The sequence below is a fragment of the Mandrillus leucophaeus genome, unplaced genomic scaffold, assembly GCF_000951045.1.
Source record: "Mandrillus leucophaeus isolate KB7577 unplaced genomic scaffold, Mleu.le_1.0 Scaffold660, whole genome shotgun sequence".
In the NCBI taxonomy this organism is placed as follows: Eukaryota; Metazoa; Chordata; class Mammalia; order Primates; family Cercopithecidae; genus Mandrillus; species Mandrillus leucophaeus.
In genome coordinates this window covers 217,166-237,554 of record NW_012107142.1, presented here as the reverse complement: position 1 = coordinate 237,554, position 20,389 = coordinate 217,166, and the positions used below count along the sequence as shown (strand labels likewise).

General features: G+C 42.4%; 1 pseudogene; it reads left to right on the top strand.

Moving 5' to 3' along the window:
• The first annotated feature begins 2,742 nt into the window (after positions 1-2,742).
• On the top strand, positions 2,743-6,536 carry LOC105554863 (annotated as a pseudogene).
• The last annotated feature ends 13,853 nt before the right edge of the window (positions 6,537-20,389 follow it).

Genomic DNA, 20,389 nt, shown 5'->3' with positions numbered 1-20,389 from the left:
AAGACTTGTAGTCAGTTATTTATAGTGGCTTCATTAATAACAGACCCTAACCGGAAATAACCCACATGTTTATCAGCTGAAGAATAGACAAACCAATGAATAAACTGGAATTCCAACAATACTCAGCAGCTACTCAGCAACAAAAATGAATGAAATATTATTACTCTTAACTACATGGAAAGATCTCAAATACTGTTATGCCAAGGGGAGACTAAACAAAGGACTACATAACATATGATTTCACGTCCATGAAATTCTAGAAATTTCATTATTACAGTAACAGAAAGCAGAGCAGTGGTTGAGTGAAGGGAAGTGGGTGAGGGTAGGAGGCAAGGATTAACTAGAAAGGGGCATGAGCAAAGTTTTTAGGGAAAAGAAACTGTTCTCTATCTGGGCAATGTGGTAGTTACATGACTATAAATAATTACCAATATTCATAAAACATTGCAGCTAAAACTGGTGAGTTTTATTATACATAAATGGCCCAATAAGGAAAAAAAAGAAAAAAAGGTGGGGAAGAAGGCAAAAATGAAGACACTTTTACATTATCAAAAATCAAAACATTCATTTCCTGGGGGTCTTGTACTACATATAATTTTGAAGGAAGTTCTTCAGGCTGAAGGGAAATGATACTAGATGGTGACCTAGGTATATAGAAAGGAACAATTAACAGAAATTATGCACATACACAGATCACATACACACTCATTTTCTTAATGACAATATGAATGCTTAAAACAAAGTATTTCTGTATTATTGAGTTTATAAAGTATATTGATGTAACATATCATAACTATACAACAATAGTAACATAATGGTAGGTTAAATGAAACTACACTGTTACATGTCCTTTATTTTGCTGGATGCAGCTGCTTAATATTACCTGAACTTCACTGTGAAAAGTTGAGGAATTGGGTTTCAATTCTTACAATAAAAAATTAGTGTAAAGAAATATAGCTAAAAGCCACTAGGAGAATTAAAACCATAAACTAACAAACGTTTACTTAACACATAAGAAAGTAGGAAAGGAGGAATAGAAATCAAAAAAATGAGACAAATTGAAAACATATAGCAAAGTGGTAGACCAAAACCCAGCCATTTTAAGTGAAGAAATGACATGACCTGAGTCACATTAGCAGGACTGCTGAGCACTGTGGGGAGAACAGACATGGGCAGGAAGTGAGGGACAGTGTTAGTGCCACAATTCAGGAGTGACAGGGTGGCAGGGACTAAGGGGAGAGGAGGGTGTGAGGGATGAGAGGGGCAGAGAGAAGAAGCAGGAGGTGAGAAAAAGGACCAAAGGGAAAGAATTCTAAAGCAGTGGAAGATCCTAGCAGGGGGTTCTTTGCATTCGGTATTTAACTTTTTTTTTTTTTTTTAATTCTTTTTTTTTGAGACGGAGTCTCGCTGTGTCGCCCAGGCTGGAGTGCAGTGGCCGGATCTCTCCTCACTGCAAGCTCCGCCTCCCGGGTTCACGCCATTCTCCTGCCTCAGCCTCCCGAGTAGCTGGGACTACAGACGCCCGCCACCTCGCCCGGCTAGTTTTTTGTATTTTTTAGTAGAGACGGGGTTTCACCGTGTTAGCCAGGATGGTCTCGATCTCCTGACCTCGTGATCCCCCCGTCTTGGCCTCCCAAAGTGCTGGGATTACAGGCTTGAGCCACCGCGCCCGGCCTGCATTCGGTATTTAATACATTTTGTGGGATTGCCAAAAACTAATGACCTCCTCATGATTAAAAACATAAGAGTAAAAATATACCAAGTATGCAAATATGTACACTGCTTAGATGTGCATAATTCATAAAAACAAGCAGTGCTTAAGCATTGATGACAGGCATTTTGACTTCAGTGCAATTTTGAGGCTCGTTGTTACAATATGCAGTAACAAATCCTGCTTCTTTGTATTGAGATGTCCTGGACTCACACAGGGAAACTCGGGCTATGGAATGAAGATAATTTTAAATGCAACAACAATCCAGAGTCATGGATCCACAGTCTAGGAAAGTAAACTTAGAAGCTTTGTGACTCGAATTGCAGTGCTGTTTGGATACACTTATATATGAAGCAAGCAAAATTAGGTCTTTTACAGATTAGAATCCTGATCATTCAGGGGTTAGATTGTGTTAACCACTGTATTAATAAACAAACAAAAACCTGGTCACTATGAGAATCTCTATCTTGTGCCTTCAGCCACAACTTCACCAGGTTTAAAGAGAAAACCCCTTTCTCTACACCGCCATTCCCAGGGCGAGCTCACTCTCTGGCATCAAAGTTCCCTGGGGTGAGTTTTCTTCTAGGGTAACCCAACGGGAGAGGTAAGGAGTGGGAAGTCCAGTTCAGGGATGAGGATTTCAGGATGAGTGAACGGGAAGGGGCTGGGCCCAGCCTGGGGGTTCTCTCCCCGGTTTCCACAGACAGATCCTTGACCAGGACTCAGGCAGACAGTATGACAAAGAGGCTGGTGTAGGAAAAGAGGGATCAGGACAAAGTCCCAGGTCTCAGGCGTGGCTCTCTGGGTCTCAGACCCGGAGGGCAATGACTGCACTGGGGAGGCACAGGGTTGGGGATTGTCCACTCCCCTGAGTTTCTGTTCTCCCAACCTTTTTCCTGGATACTTGTGATGTGATCCCACTTCTCCCATTGGGTTCCTGGTTTTTAGAGAAGCCAATCAGTGTCGCCGCGATCCCGGCACTAGTGTACCCGCGCACCCACCCGGAGTCAGATACTCCCCAGGCGCGGAGGATGCGGGTCATGGCGCCCCGAACCCTCCTGCTGCTCTCGGGGGCCCTGGCCCTGACCGAGACCTGGGCCGGTGAGTGCGGGGGCTGGAGGGAAAGGGCCTCTACAGGGAGGAGTGAGGGGACTGCAGGCGGGGGCTCAGGACCGGGAAACCGCGCCAGGGGAAGGGTCGGGCGGGTCTCAGCCCCTCCTCCCGCCCAGGCTCCACCCATGAGGTATTTCAGCACCGCCGTGGCCCGGCCCGGCCGCGGGGAGCTCCGCTTCATCTCTGTGGGCTACGTGAACGACACACAGTTCGTGCGGTTCGACAGCGACGCCGAGAGTCCGAGGATGGAGCCGTGGGTGGAGCAGGAGGGGCTGGAGTATTGGGACCAGGAGACACGGAACGCCAAGGGCCACGCACAGATTTCCTGAGAGAACCTGCGGACCCTGCTCGGCTACTACAACCAGAGCGAGGCCGGTGAGTGGCCCCAGCTCGGGGCTCAGGTCACATCCCTCCCCATCCCCCACGGACGGCCCAGATCCCCCAGAATCTCTGGGTCTGAGATCCACCCCGAGGCTGCGGGACCTGGCCAGACCCTCGACCAGGGAAGCAACTCGGGTGCCTTTACCCGGTTTAATTTCAAGTTTAGGCCAAAATCCTTGCGGGTTGGTCGGGGCGGGAGCGGGGCTGGGTGTTCTGAGCTGACCGCGGGGGCGGGGCCATGGTTCTCACACCATTCAGAGGATGCATGGCTGCTACGTGGGGCCCGACGGGCGCCGCCTCCGCGGGTATGAACAGTTCGCTTGCAATGGCAAGGATTACATCGCCCTGAACGAGGACCTGCGCTTCTGGACCGCCGCGAACACAGCGGCTCAGATCTCCCCATGCAAGTGGGAGGCAGACAAATACTCAGAGCAGGCTGGGGCCTACCTGAGGGCGAGGGCGAGTGCATGGAGTGGCTCCGCAGACACCTAGAGAGCGGGAAGGAGACGCTGCAGCACGCGGGTACCAGGGGCCACAGGGCGCCTCCCTCATCTGTATATCTCCCAGGCTGGCCTGCCACCAGGAGGGTAGGAAAATGGGACCAACGCTAGAAAATCGCCCTCCATCTGGTCCTGAATGGGAAGAATCCTGGGTTTCCAGATCCTGTACCAGACAGTGACTCTGAGAGCCCACCTTGCTCTCTGGGACAATTAAGGGATGAAGTTCCTGAGGAAATGGAGGGGAAGACAGTCCCTGGAATACTGATCCGTGGTCGCTTTTGACCCCTACAGCAGCCTTGGGCACCAGGACATTTCCCCTCAGGCCTTGTTCTCTCTCACACACTCAGTGTGTCTGTGGCTCCAATTCCAGCTCTTCTGAGCCCCTTGGCCTCTACTCAGGTCAGGACCAGAAGTCCCTGCTTCCCCGTCAGAGACTCGAACTTTCCAAGGAATAGGAGATTATCCCAGATTCCTGTGTCCAGGCTGGTATCTGGGTTCTGTGCTCCCTTCCCCACCCCAGGTGTCCTGTCCATTCTCAGGATGGTCACATGTGTGCTGCTGGAGTGTCCCATGAGGAATGCAAAGTGCCTGAATTTTCTGACTCTTCCCCTCAGATCCCCCAAAGGCACACGTGACCCAGCACCCCGTCTCTGACCACAAGGCCACCCTGAGGTGTTGATCCCTAGGCTTCTACCTTGCGGAGATCACACTGACCTGGCAGCAGGATGGGGAGGACCAGACCCAGGGCATAGAGTTTGTGGAGACCAGGCCTGCAGGGTATGGAACCTTCCAGAAGTGGGTGGCTGTAGTGGTGCCTTCTGGAAAGGAGCAGAGATACACGTGCTATGTGCAACATGAGGGGCTGCCAGAGCCCCTCACTCTGAGGTAGGGTAAGGAGGGGTATAAGTTATCTCTTCCCAGGGAAAGCAGGAGACCTTCAGCAGGGTCACGGCTGAGGCCTGGGGCTCAGAACCCCTCACCTTCCTCTCCTTTCCCAGAGCCGTCTTCCCAGCCCACCATCCCCATCGTGGGCATCGTTGCTGGCCTGGTTCTCCTTGGAGCTGTGGTCACCGGAGCTGTGGTCGCTGCTGTGATGTGGAGGAAGAAAAGCTCAGGTAGGGAAGGAGTGAGGGGTGAGGTCTGAGTTTTCTTGTTCCACTGTGGGTTTCAAGCCACAGGTAGAATTATGACTTGCTTCATCACTTGGAAACACCATCCACACACAGGCCAACCCAGCCTGGAGCCCTGCCTGCCAACACTTGCTCTTTTGTGAAGCACATGTGGAAACGAAGGACAAGTTTATCACCTTGATGATTGTGGTGATGGGGATTTCCCAGCAGTCACAGATGACAGAGGAAGATCCCTACTGAGGACAGACCTCAGGAGGACAGTTGGTCCAGTCCCCACACCTGCTTTCCTCATGTTTTCTGATCCTGCCCTGGGTCTGCAGTCACAGTTCTGGAAATTTTCCTGGGGTCCAGGATTTGCTGTTTCCTTAAGGACCTTGTGCCCTGTGTCCTCCCTGACCTCTCACAGGTTGTGTTTTTCTCATAGATGCAACAAGAGGGAGTTATGCTCAGGCTGCCTGTTAGTATGGGGGATTAGAGGGCTGCTCCCTGAGATCACTGGGACAGTGTAGACAAGATTCCTCCTTTAGCCACATCTCCTGTGGGCTCTGACCAGTTCCTATTTTTGTTCTACCCCAGGCAGCAACTGTGCCCAGGACTCTGATGCGTCTCATGAGACTTGTAAAGATGAGACGCTGGGGGGCCTGAAGTGGGTCGGGGTGAGGCAGAGGGGACATGACTCTGTTGAGGGGTTCTCTGGATTTGGACATCTCAAGCATGTGGTAGGCTGTTCAGAGTGTCACCAGGTACAGTGACTGCCCTGGATTTGTTTATGATTATTTTCTTCTGTAGCTTGAGACAACTACCTTCAGTGGGACTGAGATACAAAATTTCTTCAAGTCTTTCCTCTGACACACACCATTGTAATTTCAAGAGCTCCTGACTTCTGTATCTGCACCTGAGATGCGAATATATCCACGTTTCTGTGTTCCAGTTATCATCATGTGAGGAAATGGGCGACTGCGCCACCACTGCCACCAGAACCACCACCCCACACTGACCTGTGCTCTCTTCCTCAGTCAAGTTTCTTGTTTCAGCAGAGGTGAGGCTGGGACATTTCTATTCAAGTCTTAACTTTAAGTTTCACTGAGCTGCAACTTATTTCTCTATTCAAAATAAGAACCTGGATATGAATTTTTCAAATTCTTGCCATGAGGTTGGGTTGATGGTTTAATGAAAGGAGAGCAAGGCTCTAAAAACCTGACAGCCTTCCAGAATCCATTTTTGCTGTGATGGGCCTGTTGTAGATGGAGACAGGAGAGAGGGTTGTGAGGAGCTGAGTGTGGACAGCCTATGCTCAGTTGGTGCTCAGTACATCATGGAATTTGATGTGGTCATTCGTTGGGTTGGTCATCTTTACTGCTCCATTGTTTGTGTGACTCCAGTAGAACCTTGTTTCACCAGAACCTGTGATCACAGGGACACAGATGTTGCCTGGACCTTGTCCTGTCTCCAGGACTGTGGACAGCGAGGGCTTCATGTAGCTGGGTCAGGCTATGGTATGGCCCTAATACTTTGTATCATTATTTTTGGTTTCTTTGTTTCCGTAGAGGACTATGCCTATTCCTGTTCTGGTGTCTTTGAGTTCTGATCTCTTTCTCCCCTGGGTGTCCCTCATCTCTGACAGCAGCAGGAGTCATTTTTCCTGTCATTGTCCCCACAAGGTGGAAGGCAGCCACTGCATACAGAAGTCTGTGGTATTAAGAGATGAATTTTCAAGCCCATGCAGCTTTACCCTATTTCCAGGGCTCTTTCTTGGATTGTATTTTCTATCTTTTCTCCCAACCTTTTTAAAAGAACTAGATTCTGAAATTAGCAGAGACGAGTAATGCCACAAGTGCTCATCTTAGGTAACTTTCTAGAGGAACTCCTCTTCTGCTCAGCTCTCCTACCCACTCTCCCTTTCCTGAGTGTAGTAATCCTAGCACTGGCACTAATGCAAACTTGTGGATTTATAAAGCAGCCTAACTTAGATTTATATTTGTTTGGAAATTGGGATTCATAGTCTTAAGATTGTTCTTTCCTAAGAGGGACATCTAATTGCATGCTGCAGTGTGCAGAGAGATTGGTGTGGGAGGAGGGATGCAGGGAGGGAGGGAGGACACACAAGCAGCACCTCTGAGAAAAGCATAGGCGACCTCGATGTCAGCGTGAGAGGGCCTTGTGCTGCAGGTACCGTGAAACAGCATTTGGCCTGAGGCTATTTAATAAAGATACTGCCTTTAAAATAGCGAGATGCTCTACAGCAATCATTCATTCAGCCAGCCTTTGTTGTCTGCCAGACATGTGACAGAATGTTTTTGCATCTGGCGAAAGTCATTGAAGTAAAATCGGAAAAATCTCTAGCCTTGTGGAGCATGTGTTGCAGTGGGAAGAGGCAGACAGTACATACACTCTAATATATGCAGAGTAAATGAGGAAAGTAGAAGGTGGTAAGTGATGTGGAACAGGTGATCAGAGTGTGGGTTGTGGGACAGAGAAGGTAGCTATTGTGCCGGGGTGGTCAGCGTGGGCCTCGTTGGGAAGGTGACCTTTGATGAAATATTTGAAGGACATAAAGGAATTCGTCATGAGGGTATCTGGAGGAAGTTTTTTCTAGGGAGTAGGAACCTTCGGTGCCAGTGTACCAGGGCAGGATCACGTCTGTGTGTTCTGGGAAGAACAAGGGACTGGGTATGGCTGAGATAAGGTCACTGAGATAAGGTCAGGGGTTTGGTCAGATCATGTGGGTTTAGGGCTGGAGTATGTGGGAAGGATTTTGACTTTGAATGAGATAGTTTTAAGCAGAATAAAGACATGCCACAACTTCTTTTTTAAAAGGATCCCTCTAGCTGCTGTGCTGAGAACAGAATCCAAAGGCCAGAGATGAGCAAGGCAGGTGGGGAGACTGGAGGAAATGAGTGCAGTATTTCAGGCTGGAGATTTTGGTTACTTAACTGGGTGTGAGCAGTGGAAATATTGGGAAGTGATTGGATTCTCACTATTTCCAGTCACTTTATACAGCATTTTCTAATGGACTAAATCTGGGGTATGAGAAAGAAGAGCAAAGGATACCAAAAATGTCAGCCTGTGTGACTAAAAAGAGTTGCCATCAGCCGAGAATGAGAAGACTAGCAGGAGCATATGAGAGGAGGGGACATCGCAGGCAGTCACTGTGGGAGATGTGGGATCTGAGATGCCGCTGAGAAATACCAGTGAGGTAGTCGAGTTGGCAGTTGGACAGATGAATCTAGAGACATTTAGGAGAAACAGACTTGGGAGATGATGTCATACAAAAGTTATTTAAAGCCTTGAGTCTGGATGACATCTCCAAAGGAGTGATTGGCTATAGAAGAGAACAGGAACAAGGACTGAACACTAAGCCTCCGTTGCTAAAGGATCTGATCAGACAACACACCTAGATCAGACTGCACAGTCCTGACCCCACGTCTGGAAGGTACATAGACCAGGGAGTTCCAGACTTTCCTGTACAGAGGAATCACCTGGACATCACCTTAAGTCTCAGCTGATCTGGAATCGAGTATGAGATTTCCTACTTATAAAATATTGCTGTTGGCGCTGATGCTGCTGGTCTTCAGATCCCATTTTTGGTGGCAAGAACACAGACCAGGATTCCTAGGCTGTGCATCAGCCTCGCCTGTGGGGCTTGTTAAAAAGCAATTCCTGGACTCCGTGCCCAACATTCTGACACAGGGGGATCTGTGGAGAGGCCTGAGTGTTCTGTAACAAGCCCACAGCAAACCTGGTGCTCAGCCACATTTGATATCACTGAGATCAGTAGTTGGAGAATGCCCAGGATGGGGGGGGGTCTCAGATCCACATTTAAGTATTGCTTTCTTCTGTTTTTTATTTTTTATTTTTTATTTTTAAGGAGGATGTGTTTCTTTAATTATAAGACAGGATGCTGAGAAATAAATGTCATTTTCCCTACCATGGGGTATGGCCAGATAGAAGATTTAGGAAGTGGCTCACAGCTCAGCATGATAAAAAAAATAGCTGAATGCTGCTCTCTGAAACTACTCCCCAGAATGATTTCACATTCATTCCTTAGAGCAAACAATTGCTTGCAAATTTCTCTAATTTAAACATAAAGGAGTGTACACATTGGTATTAGTATTCATTTTATTTTGGGGAAGGGCACTGAATTAGTCCGTTTTCACACTGCTGATAAAGACATACCCGAGATTGGGAAAAAAAAAGAGGTTTAATTGGACTTATAGTTACATATGGCTGAGGAGGCCTCAAAATCATGGCAGTAGGTGAAAGGCACTTCCTTTTTTTCTTTTTTCTTTTTTTTCTTTTTTTTACACGGAGTCTCACTCTGTTGGCCCAGGCTGGAGTGCAGTGGCATGATCTCGGCTCACTGCGAGCTCCACCTCTCACGTTCACGCCATTCTCCTGCCTCAGCCTCCTAGTAGCTGGGACTACAGGCACCTGCCACCACGCCCGGCTAATTTTTTTTATTTTTAGTGGAGACGGGGTTTCACCGTGTTAGCCAGGATGGTCTCGATCTCCTGACCTCGTGATCCGCCCACCTCGGCCTCCCAAAGTGCTGGGATTATAGCCATGAGCCACTGTGCCCGGCCAAAAGGCACTTCTTACACAGTAGTGGCAAGAGAAAATGAGGAAGAAGCAAAAGTGGAAGCCCCTGATGAACCCATTGGATCTCATGAGACTTACTCACTATCATGAGAATAGCATGGGAAAGACCGGCCCCAATGACTCAATTACCTCCCACAACACATGGGAATTCTGGGAGATACAATTCAAATTGAGATTTGGGTGGGGACACAGCCAAACCACATTAGGCACAAAACCAGGTTTGAGGCTACACAGCCAGGAACATAATCCACAGCCACCCTAATTCAGATCTCATAGAAACCACTGCCCCTGCTCCTGGGCACAGATGCTACTACTTATACCTCTGATACCCTGATGGTGGATACCGGGCCCTGTGGCGAGGACTGCTCTCACCGCTGCTCCTGAGAACTGCTTTACCATCTTTACCAAAATGTAGTCTTCACTGTCCCAGCCTCTCTGTGTCATCTCGTCCTGGTTAGAAGCCCACGTGTGGTCATCTAAATTATGCAGCCATAGCCTCTTGTAGTGTTTAGGTACAATAATGTTGGAGAAAGTGAATTTTTCTCTTTTGTAGAAGGAGGTAGTCCCTGCTTTCTAATAAGACTCTTCAACTTAGAGAGTTCGGGTGCTGGAGGTAGAGGGATGAGGGATGGAAAAACAATGACAAATTTCAATTCCTAGAATCATGATCTGAGCCTAGAACTTTATCTAGTACATTGCAGGAACCTGGGTTTGGTTAAGTGTGTAATAAATGACATAGTTCAACTTATTCCCTTGATAGTATTTTGTTCTATTGTTCTATCTGCACATGCTCCTAGGAAGAGTATCTATACATTCACCAGTTTTAATGTGCCTGTCCCACAAAACCCTAAAAAACCATCCTAATTTAGATGCCGTGCTACTGAAACTTGTATGAACAGCTGATAATCATACTGTTTGTAGCAGACCCAGTGACATGGTATAAATGCTCATCTTTTGCTTGACTGTTACTAGTCTGGGATGAGATAAAATAGAGGTTTACTTGCATAGTTCACTCACAATTTTTATATGTATATTACTGTGGGTTGCTAACGAACAGTCCACAGACCAGTGCTAGCCCACAGACTATACTTTGAGAGTAGCATTGGTATAGATGTACTTGTATTCCAGCATCTACCTTTGTGTCAAATTAATAGCAGGAATTAATCAGTAGTGAATGGGGATTCCATTTCCAGTAATAGGGTGAACTAGGTGTTAAGGCTGCCTCTTCCACCAAAAACAACTAAAGAGATGAAATGTGAAAATCACCCAAGAGTATAGAAATATAAAAAAGGGAATAATCTTTTTGGTCAAAATATAAATGTGGGCAGGATTTAGAAAAAGAGAAGTTGCTTTTATCTTGAGGGCATTTACCAAATCTTGAAAAATCTTAGCTTTGGTTTTCTCAGCTTCATATGGTATAATGCAAAGGAAATAATTCTCAGAACTTGTTTGTGTAGGGAGTATATGAGGAGACACTTTCATGTACCCCATAAAATCTGGGAAACAAAAGATGTGTTTCCTCAGAGTAAGAAACGAAAATCTGTTTCATCCCCCAACACAAGAGTATTCTAAAGAAATTTGTCTTTGAGCCAGCAAAAACTCTTTTTGAGAATTTATAACCACCAGCCAGCACTCCTGCAGATTTTTTGCCCAAACTTGCTTTACCATTTTGGGCCAAAATAACCTCAAAGCATGATTTTGATTAATAATTGTCCTGGATTAGCAGTGATTCATAAATTGGAAGAAGGAAACAAAAATCTCTATAGGAATGCATATTTAACCCATATGTCAAAGAATTTGCCCAAACAATTCTGCAAGGAAAAAGCCGCTCAGAGCATGAACTGTATAAAGTACAGTTGGAGAAAAGTCAGTCTGATTGAGAACTAGTGGAAACAATAGATAAGAGGTTCATAAAGCTTCGATATTTGAATTATGAAACAACGTAACCAGTATTACATTTAAAATAATTATGAGCTGGGCATAGTGGCTCACATCTGTAATCCCAGCACTTTGGGAGGCCAAGCCAGGTGGATCACCTGAGGTCGGGAGTTCGAGACCACCCTGACCAACATGGGGAAACCCCGTCTCTACTAAAAATACAAAATTAGCCGGGTGTGGTGGCTCACGTCCATAATCCCAGCTACTTGGGAGGCTGAGGCAGGAGAATCACTTGGGAAGCAGAGGTTGCGGTGAGCTGAGATTGTACCACTGCACTCCAGCCTGGGCAACAAGAGCTAAACTCTGTCTCAAAATAATAATAATAATAATTATTATTATGACAAGTTTGAAAATGCCTACAGAATGTATTAACCTAAAAATGACCTGTTTTTCAAAAGAACTGAATTTAGTTTTTAGGAAGTAAAATTAACCTTGATTTTAAAATTTTAATTTAGTTGAATTAAAAATTTTAAAAATCATAGTCTATTGACTTTTGCTTTGGACCATGATGGAATAACAAGGACCAGATTTACTCTCATGCCTTAAGCACAACAAACTCAAAATAATATATGAGTGGCTATTTAGCTATGTACTCAGATACAAGACAGCAGGTATCCCAGAGACTGTGATCTCTGGGAGAAGGGGAATGGAAGAGGTAAGGTTTATAGTTGTCCACCTACCTTCCTGGACAGAGTTTCCGAGGCACAGTGCAGAGAGGCAGAGCCGTAACCAGGAGGTTCACTGAGGTGAGGAGACAGAGTTGTGAATCTGGAGACTCTAGGACATCCGGAATATGCAAGATGAAGGCACATGGAAAAGACAGCTGATAATAAAAAGCACTATAAGTCTGCAGGAGGTACCCCTCAAGTCTTCAGTTAATCAGCATATTATATAAGGGAACTACCCAAGGACAGGGAAAGAATTATCCAAAATGACTTAAGAGAATAGTACCCAGTGATATACAGGGTTGGAAATAATGCCCGTTCCCACTGACCAGACTGGAAAACCTCATAATTTGTTGAGCATTGGATAGAGTATTCTGAAGGGTCTAATGTCAGCAGTGGTAAATAATTAGCCCTGGACTAAACACTTCTTGTTTTTTTGCTAACAAATATTAAAAGTAAGACCTAAAATGATCAAACAGCTCCTGAATAACTTAATTTGTCCCAATAAAAATAAAAAGCTTGGCTGGGTGCGGTGGTTCATGCCTGTAATCCCAGCACTTTGGGAGGCCAAGGTGGGCAGATCACCTGAGGTCAGGAGTTCAAGACCAGCCTGACCAACATGGAGAAACCCCATCTCTACTAAAAATACAAAATTAACTGGGTATGGTGGCGCATGCCTATAATCCCAACTACTTGGGTGGCTGAGGCAGGATAATTGCTTGAACCCGGGAGGCAGAGGTTGCAGTGAGCTGAGATCATGCCATTGTGCTCCAGTGTTGGCAACAAGAGCAAAACTCCATCTCAAAAAAAATAGATAAATAAAAGTAAAAATAAAAATAAAATAAAAAGTTCAAGAATACTTATAGAATGCAAAAATATCTGGCACCTAACCTGGTAAAGTCATAATGTCTGGCATTAAATAAAAACAATCACCAGGCATATAATAAAAACAAGAAAATACAACTCATAAGGTAGAGAAAACAATCAATCTAAAGTTACCTAGAACTGACATAGATGTTAGAATTAGCAGGCAATAACATAAAACAGTTATTGTAAATGTATTCTGTATGTTCAAAACATTACACAGAGACATGAAAGATATATAAAAGGTCAAAATCAAACTTCCAAAGATGAAAATGTCAGACATAAAATACACTGGATGTGAGATGAGATTAATGGTAAACTTTATGTTGTAGATTAAACAATGACTTTGAAGACATATAAATAGAAACTTCCTAGGCTGGGGGCGGTGGCTAAAGCCTGAAATCCTAGCACTTTGGGAGGCTGAGGTGGGTGGATCACTTGAGGTTAGGAGTTCAAGACCAGCCTGGCCAACATGGTGAAACCCCATCTCTACTAAAAAAAAATACAAAAATTAGCCGGGCGTGGTGGTGGGTGCTTATAATCCCAGCTACTTGGGAGGCTGAGGCAGGAGAATTACTTGAACCCGGGGGGCGGACGTTGCAGTGAGCTGAGATCGTACCACTTCATTCCAGCCTAGACAAAAGAGTGAAACTCCATCAAAAAAAAAAAAAAAAGAAAGAAAGAAAAAGAAAAGAAAATAAATAGAAACTTTCCAAAATTACCAAAAAAAGCAAGACAGTGGAGGAAATAGAAGTATAAAGTAAAACATTGCTGTATCTTTCTGAAATTAAATTAGTAGAAATCTTAGTTTCTGATAAGACAAAATGTATATGGTAAGTCCTACAGCAACTACTAAAAAACTGATAATGAAAAATCAATAAAGGAATTAATGTATTACAGTAGGAAGTATCCACTTAACACATGCATAATCAGTAAAGATGTAAAAGAGGAACAAATAAGCATGAGATGCATAGAAAAGAAAAAGTAAAATTGCAGACAAAATCAACCGTATCAATGTTAAACCATATCAATCAACATTAAATGGAAATGGAATGTACAATCCAATCAAAAGGCAAAGATTGTTACACCAGTTAAAAAGAATGAGGTTAAACTATATGCGTCTACAGCAGACGTACTTGAGATTCAAGTTACAAATAGGTTAAAATTTTAAAGGTGAAAAAAAGATATGTCAACAGAAAGCATGAAAAAGCTAAAGAGCCACAGTAATATCAGATAAGATAGTCTTTATAAAATGCAAGTAGAGATACACAGGGACTTGTAATGATAAATGTGTCAATCCATCAGAAAAAAATAACAATTATAAATGCACCTAATAACAGAGCACCAAAATAGATGAGCCCCCAACTGACAAATGAAGAGAAAAATACACAATACAACAATAGTTGGGGACTTCAATACTACATTTTTTTGATTGTTTGTTTGTTTAATGAGAGAGGGTCTCACTCTGTCACCCAGGCTGGAGTGCAGTGGTATGGTCATAGTTCATTGCAGCCTCGATCTCCTGGGCTCAAGTAATCCTACCTCAGTCTCCTGAGTTGCTGGGGCTACAGGCACCATGTGGCACCATGCCTGGAAAATTTTTTAAATGTTTAGTAGGGACAAGGTCTGGCTGTGTTGTCCAGGTTGGATTACTACACTTTAAATAAGGGATACAATAACTAAATTGTAAGAGGGCTCAAGTTTCAAATTAAGAACCTGCTGCAACAAAGTAGAACAACAACAACAACAACAAAAAGAATAACCAAACCACATTGGTGGGGATAACTGGGGGGGTCAACATACCTGGGACATCCGGATATGGCTAGGAACAAAGAAGAAGGGTGGGTACTACCAGTATCAGCCATTTGGTGCATGCCACCATGGTCGTCAGTGGAGCAGCTTTCAACATTGATGCACCCAATAGCCATCACTGCTTTGGACCTTCCGGAGATGAAGACACTGTTGTGCTACCTTGGGATTAGGGACACTACCTATCCCAACTATGTGAACATCCCACACCTGGGAGCCACAGCTGCTCCATGCATGCTTACACCTCAGACACTCTAAACACAGCAAGCTAAGCTGCATCTAGAACCTCAGTGTCACTGTCCCTCTACACATGCCTGTCCTCTAGACCACAGCTCCTGGGCCACTGCAGGCACCCAATCATTAAACACCAGAACTACTGTTGCTGTGGGCTAGCATGTGTCCTGAGATTGGCTGCTCTGTGAGAGCCTACACTGTGGACACCAGAGCCACCACTGAAGCAGGCAGGTCTATGCCCTCTTCCTTGAATAGTGGCAGCTTTGCAGAGCCTGAGCTCTGTACCCTGCCTGTGTGTACTCCACAAGCACCCAGACCATTGACACTTGGAGCCACTGCCTCAATGGGAGTATTTGCACCCTGGACCCTGGCTCCCTGGCTGCTCTACAAATACATGTGCCTTGCACACAGTTACTAATACAGCAGTGGAGGCACCAGAACTCCAGACACCAGTGCTGTCACCACCCCCAAAACTGGAGACATAGTCATTGTATGCATGATAGCACTCTAGACTGTGGCTCCATGGCTGCTCCACAGGTGCTGTACATCAGACACTGATGGCACCCCCACTGCAAGTATGCTCATGAGCCAGACCCAGTCAGTGCCAAGAGGGATTCCCTTGGTCATGACTTGCATTAAGAAGAAAAAGAGTTCAGGAGAATCATAGTAGCCTTAGCCACAGAAGACCCCAACAGCTCTCACTACAGCTGTGGGCACCCATAGCTTGGCCACTGAAAAACCCTGCAATTCTTGTCAACACAGACCTCAGCTGACAAAGCTGCATGGATGCTATGTTGCTTTGCCCTCACTGGAGCCATGGCTGCTGCACCCTGCCCAACCCATGCCCTCACAACTCACCTGTAGGTAAAGGTCTTTCCCCACTGAAACTAGCCCATAAATTCTGGAAGGGGTGGCCACCCCCCTAAATGTGCGTACGTCAATGCAAGGTAACAAGGGACATGAAAAATCAAGGAAACATGACATTTCCAAAGGAACACAATAATGTTCCAGTAACTGACTGCCTAGAAATGGAGATCTAAAAATTACCTGAAAAATAATTCAAAATATTTACATTAAGAAACTTAGTAAGTTATCAGGGAACACAAATAGACAGCTTGATGATGTATGGATACAGGAAATCAATCCATGAACAAAACAAGAAGATCAAAAGTTAGCTATGAATCACTTAAAAACAAACTGAAATTCTAGGGCTTGAGAATACAATGAATGAAATGAAAGACTGCAATAGATACCTTCAGTAGCAGACTGGATGAAGAAGAAGAAAGAATCTGTAAACTCAAAGACAGGTCATTTGAAAATACTTAGAGGACACAAAAGAAAAAATAATTAAAATAAGTGAAGAAAGCTTATGATACTTAGTTCTGTCACCATTGAGAGAGCTAACTTTTGCATTACAAGATTTTCAGGAGGAAAGGGGAGAGAGAAAGGGACAGAGAACTTACTTTAAAAGGCTGAAAACTCCCCAAGTTGGGAGAAAGATATGAACATCTAGGTACATGAAACTGAAGTCTTCAATCAGGCTTAACCCAAAGACTTCCTCAAGACATAATATGATCAATGTATAACAATTAAAGTTCAAAAGAGAAGTTTAAAAGTAGCAAGAGGAAAGAGATTTCTCAACAGCCCATAAGGCCATCACTAGACTTTTCAGGAGAAGCCATCTTCCAGGAGAGATTGAGGTAATATATTCGAAGTACTGAAAGAGAGAGAGAGAGAGAAAGCCACCTGTTAACCAAAAATACTTTAACTAGCAAAGCTGCTTTTCAGAAATGTGAGAGAGATAAACAGTTTCTCAGAAAAAAGCTGAGAGAGTTTATCATCACTAGACCAGCCTTACAAGAAATGCTACGTGGAGTTTTTTAAGCTGTAATGGAAGGATACTGATAAGTAACATGAAAACATATAAAAGTATAAAACTCACTGGTAAAAGTATGTATACAGTCAAATTCAGAAAACTGTAATAGTGTGTAAGTCACTTACATCTTTAGTATAAAGGTTAAAAGACAATATTGTTAAAAATAAGTATAGCTAAAATAATTTTTAATGGATACGGAATATTAAAAGATATAAATTGTGGCATAAAAACCATAAATTGTGGTGAGGGAGAATAAAAGTGTAGGTTTTTATGCAGTCAAAGTGAAGTTGTTACCAGCTAAAAATAGACTGTTAAAACTATAAGATGCTAGTTTAAGTTTTATTGTAACCACAAAGGAAAAACTCTATATTAGATGCACAAAAAAGAAAGGAATGAAAGCACATCACTGGAAACAATTACTTAATCGAAATGAAAAAATAATAGTAGAAGAAAAGAAAATGTTCTACAAAACAGCTAAAAAACAAATCCACAAAATGACAATAGGAAGATCTTACTATAAATAATTACTTTGAATGTAAATGGTTAAATTTCACAATTAAAAGACATGAACTGACTGAATAAATTTTTTTAGAAAGAAACCCCAAACACTCTACCAAAACACTATTAAAACTGAAAAAACAATCAGTGAAGTTGCAGGATACAAAATCAGCATACAAAAATTAATGGTACTTTTATATGCTTACCAAAAACTGTCTGAAAAAGAAATCAAGAAAACAATCTCAGTTATAACAGTGTCAAAAAGAATAAATTACTTAGGAATAAATTTGATCAAGGAGCTGAAAAATCTGTACACTGAAAACCATAACATAATTGGAAAAAAAGAACCATAATTGGGGGGGAAAAAAAAGTCGTCAAATTGCCTCTGTTTGCAAATCACAAGATCTTACATGTAGAAACCCAAACACTGCACCAAAATACTGTCGGAACTGTTAAAAAAAAAAAAAAAATCAGTGAAGTTGCAGGATACAAATTTGGCTTACAAAAATTAGTAGTACTTTTATATGCTTATAAAAAACTATCTGAAAAAGAAATCAAGAAAACAATCTCAGTTATAACAGTATCAAAAAGAATAAATTATTTAGGAATAAATTTAATCAAGGAGCTGAAAAATCTGCACACTGAAAGCCATAACGGTGATGAAAAAAAATTGAAGATGCCACAAATAAATGGAAAGATATCCTTGTTCTTAGATCAGAAGAATCAATATTTCCAAAATGTCCATACTACCCAAAGCAATCAACAGATTTAATGTAACCCCTATCAAAATTCCAATGGGATTTTTAACTGAATTAGACAATCTCAAAATTTGTATGGAACCACAAAAGAACTGCAATAGCTAAAGCAATCTTCAACAAGAACAAAGCTGGAAGCATCACACTTCCTGATTTAACATGATATTACACAGCTATAGTAATGAAAAGAGTATGGTACTGGCATAAAAACAGTGCGTAGAATAATGGAATAGAACAGAAATCTCAGAAAGAAATCCATGTATATACAATTAACTAGTCTTTGAAAAGTTGTCAAGAATATATAATAGGGAAAGGATACTCTCTTACATATATAGTGATGGAAAAACTGGATATCCATATGGAAAAAAATAAAACTGCATTCTGATCTTAATTAGACAAATCAACTGATCTTAATCAGCAAAATCAACTCCAAATAGATTAGATTTAAATGTAAGACCTAAAACGACAAAACTTGTGGAAGAAAGCAGGTGAAAAGCTCCAAGACATTGGCCTTGGCAATGATTTTTTGGGGGGTATAACCCCAAAGACATATGCCAAAAAAGCAAAATTAAACAAGTGAGACTACATTAAACTATAAAGTTTTTGCACAGCAACACAACAATCAACAAAATGAAAAGGCAAACCACAGAATGAGAGAAAATATTTGCAAACCCTATATTCAATAATGGGTTAATGCGTAAAGTCTATAGAACTCATAGAACTTAATAGTAAAAAATAGATAACCCAGTTCAAAAATGGGCAAAAGACCTGAATAGATATTTTTTCAAAAAAGACATACAAATGGCCAAGAAGTATATGAAAAGGTGCTCAACATCATTAATCATCAGAGAACTGCACATCAAAACTGCATTGACATATCACCTCACATCAGTAAGAATAACCATTATCAAAAAGACAAGAGATAATCAGTGTTGGTAAACTGTGGAGAAAGGGAACCCTTATACATGGTTGGTGGGAATGTGATTTGGTAAAGACATAATGGAATACAATATAGATGTTCTTCAAAAAAATTAAAACATAACTACCATATGATCCAGTAATCCTACTTCTGGGCATATAGAAAAAAATGAAATCAGTTAAGAAATTTCTGTACCCCCATAATAATTGCAGCACTATTCACAATGGCCAAGATACAGAAACAAAGTAAGTGTTTATTGATTGATGGATGGATAAAGACATTGTGATGCACACACACACACACACACACGAATATTATTCAGACATAAAAAGGAAGGAAATACTGCCATTTGTAATAACATAGATAAACCTGAAGGACATTATGCTAAGTGAAATAAGTCAAACACAGAAAGAAACATACTGTACGATCTCATTTGTATGTGTAATCTATAAAGTGGAATTCAGAGAAACAGAGGTAGAAACAGTCAATTGAATTAACTTTGACCTGAGGCTGCCTGTGTACCTAAGTTAGTAGATAAACAAATCAAAACCTAAGTTAGGAGTATAACTGTTAGCTGGGGTTCACCCAATCACAAGCAGCCAACTCATCACACCATGCCCAAAAAGGCCAATGCCTAGCTGTAGCCAATCAGATGATTTTTCTTCTTCTGTGTCTGGCATATAAAAGCTTACTGCGCACACTCCTGGGTGGAGCTTTCTGACCCTTTCCTGGTTCTGAGTGCTGCCAAATTTGTAAATCATTTTTTGCTCAAATAAAGTCTTCTAAATTTAGTTTGTTTAAAGTTAGTTTTTGTTTTTTGTTTGTTTATTTTTTAGTGATTACTAGGAGTCATGGGTAGGGGAAATGGGGAGATGTTGGTAAAAGGTTACTAACTTGCAGTTATAAGGTGAATAAGTTCTGGAAACCTAATGTACAGTGTGAAAGAAAAATAAATCTCAGGTCCCCAAAATCACTAAGCCACAGTGATTTGGGCTTACAACAGGATGGCGACTGTTGGTATACTTGAAATTTACTAAGAGAATAGATCTTAAGTATTCTCACCACATACAAAAACATTAACTATGTGTCATAGATATGTTAATTAGTTTGATTGTGGTAATCATTTCACTATATGTATTTTAAAAATCATGTTGTACAACTTGAATATATATAATTCCTGTTTGTCAATTATACTTCAATAAAGCTAGGGAAAAATAAAATACTTAAAAATAAATGTAATAGAAGTACAAAATTTATACTACAAGAAAACCGTCAATATATTTACAGAAATCAAAGAACTAAATAAATGAAAAGATGTTCTATTTTTATGGATCAGAAGACAATATTATTAAGATGGCAATATATCAAAATTGGTCTACAGATTCAATGCAGTTCTA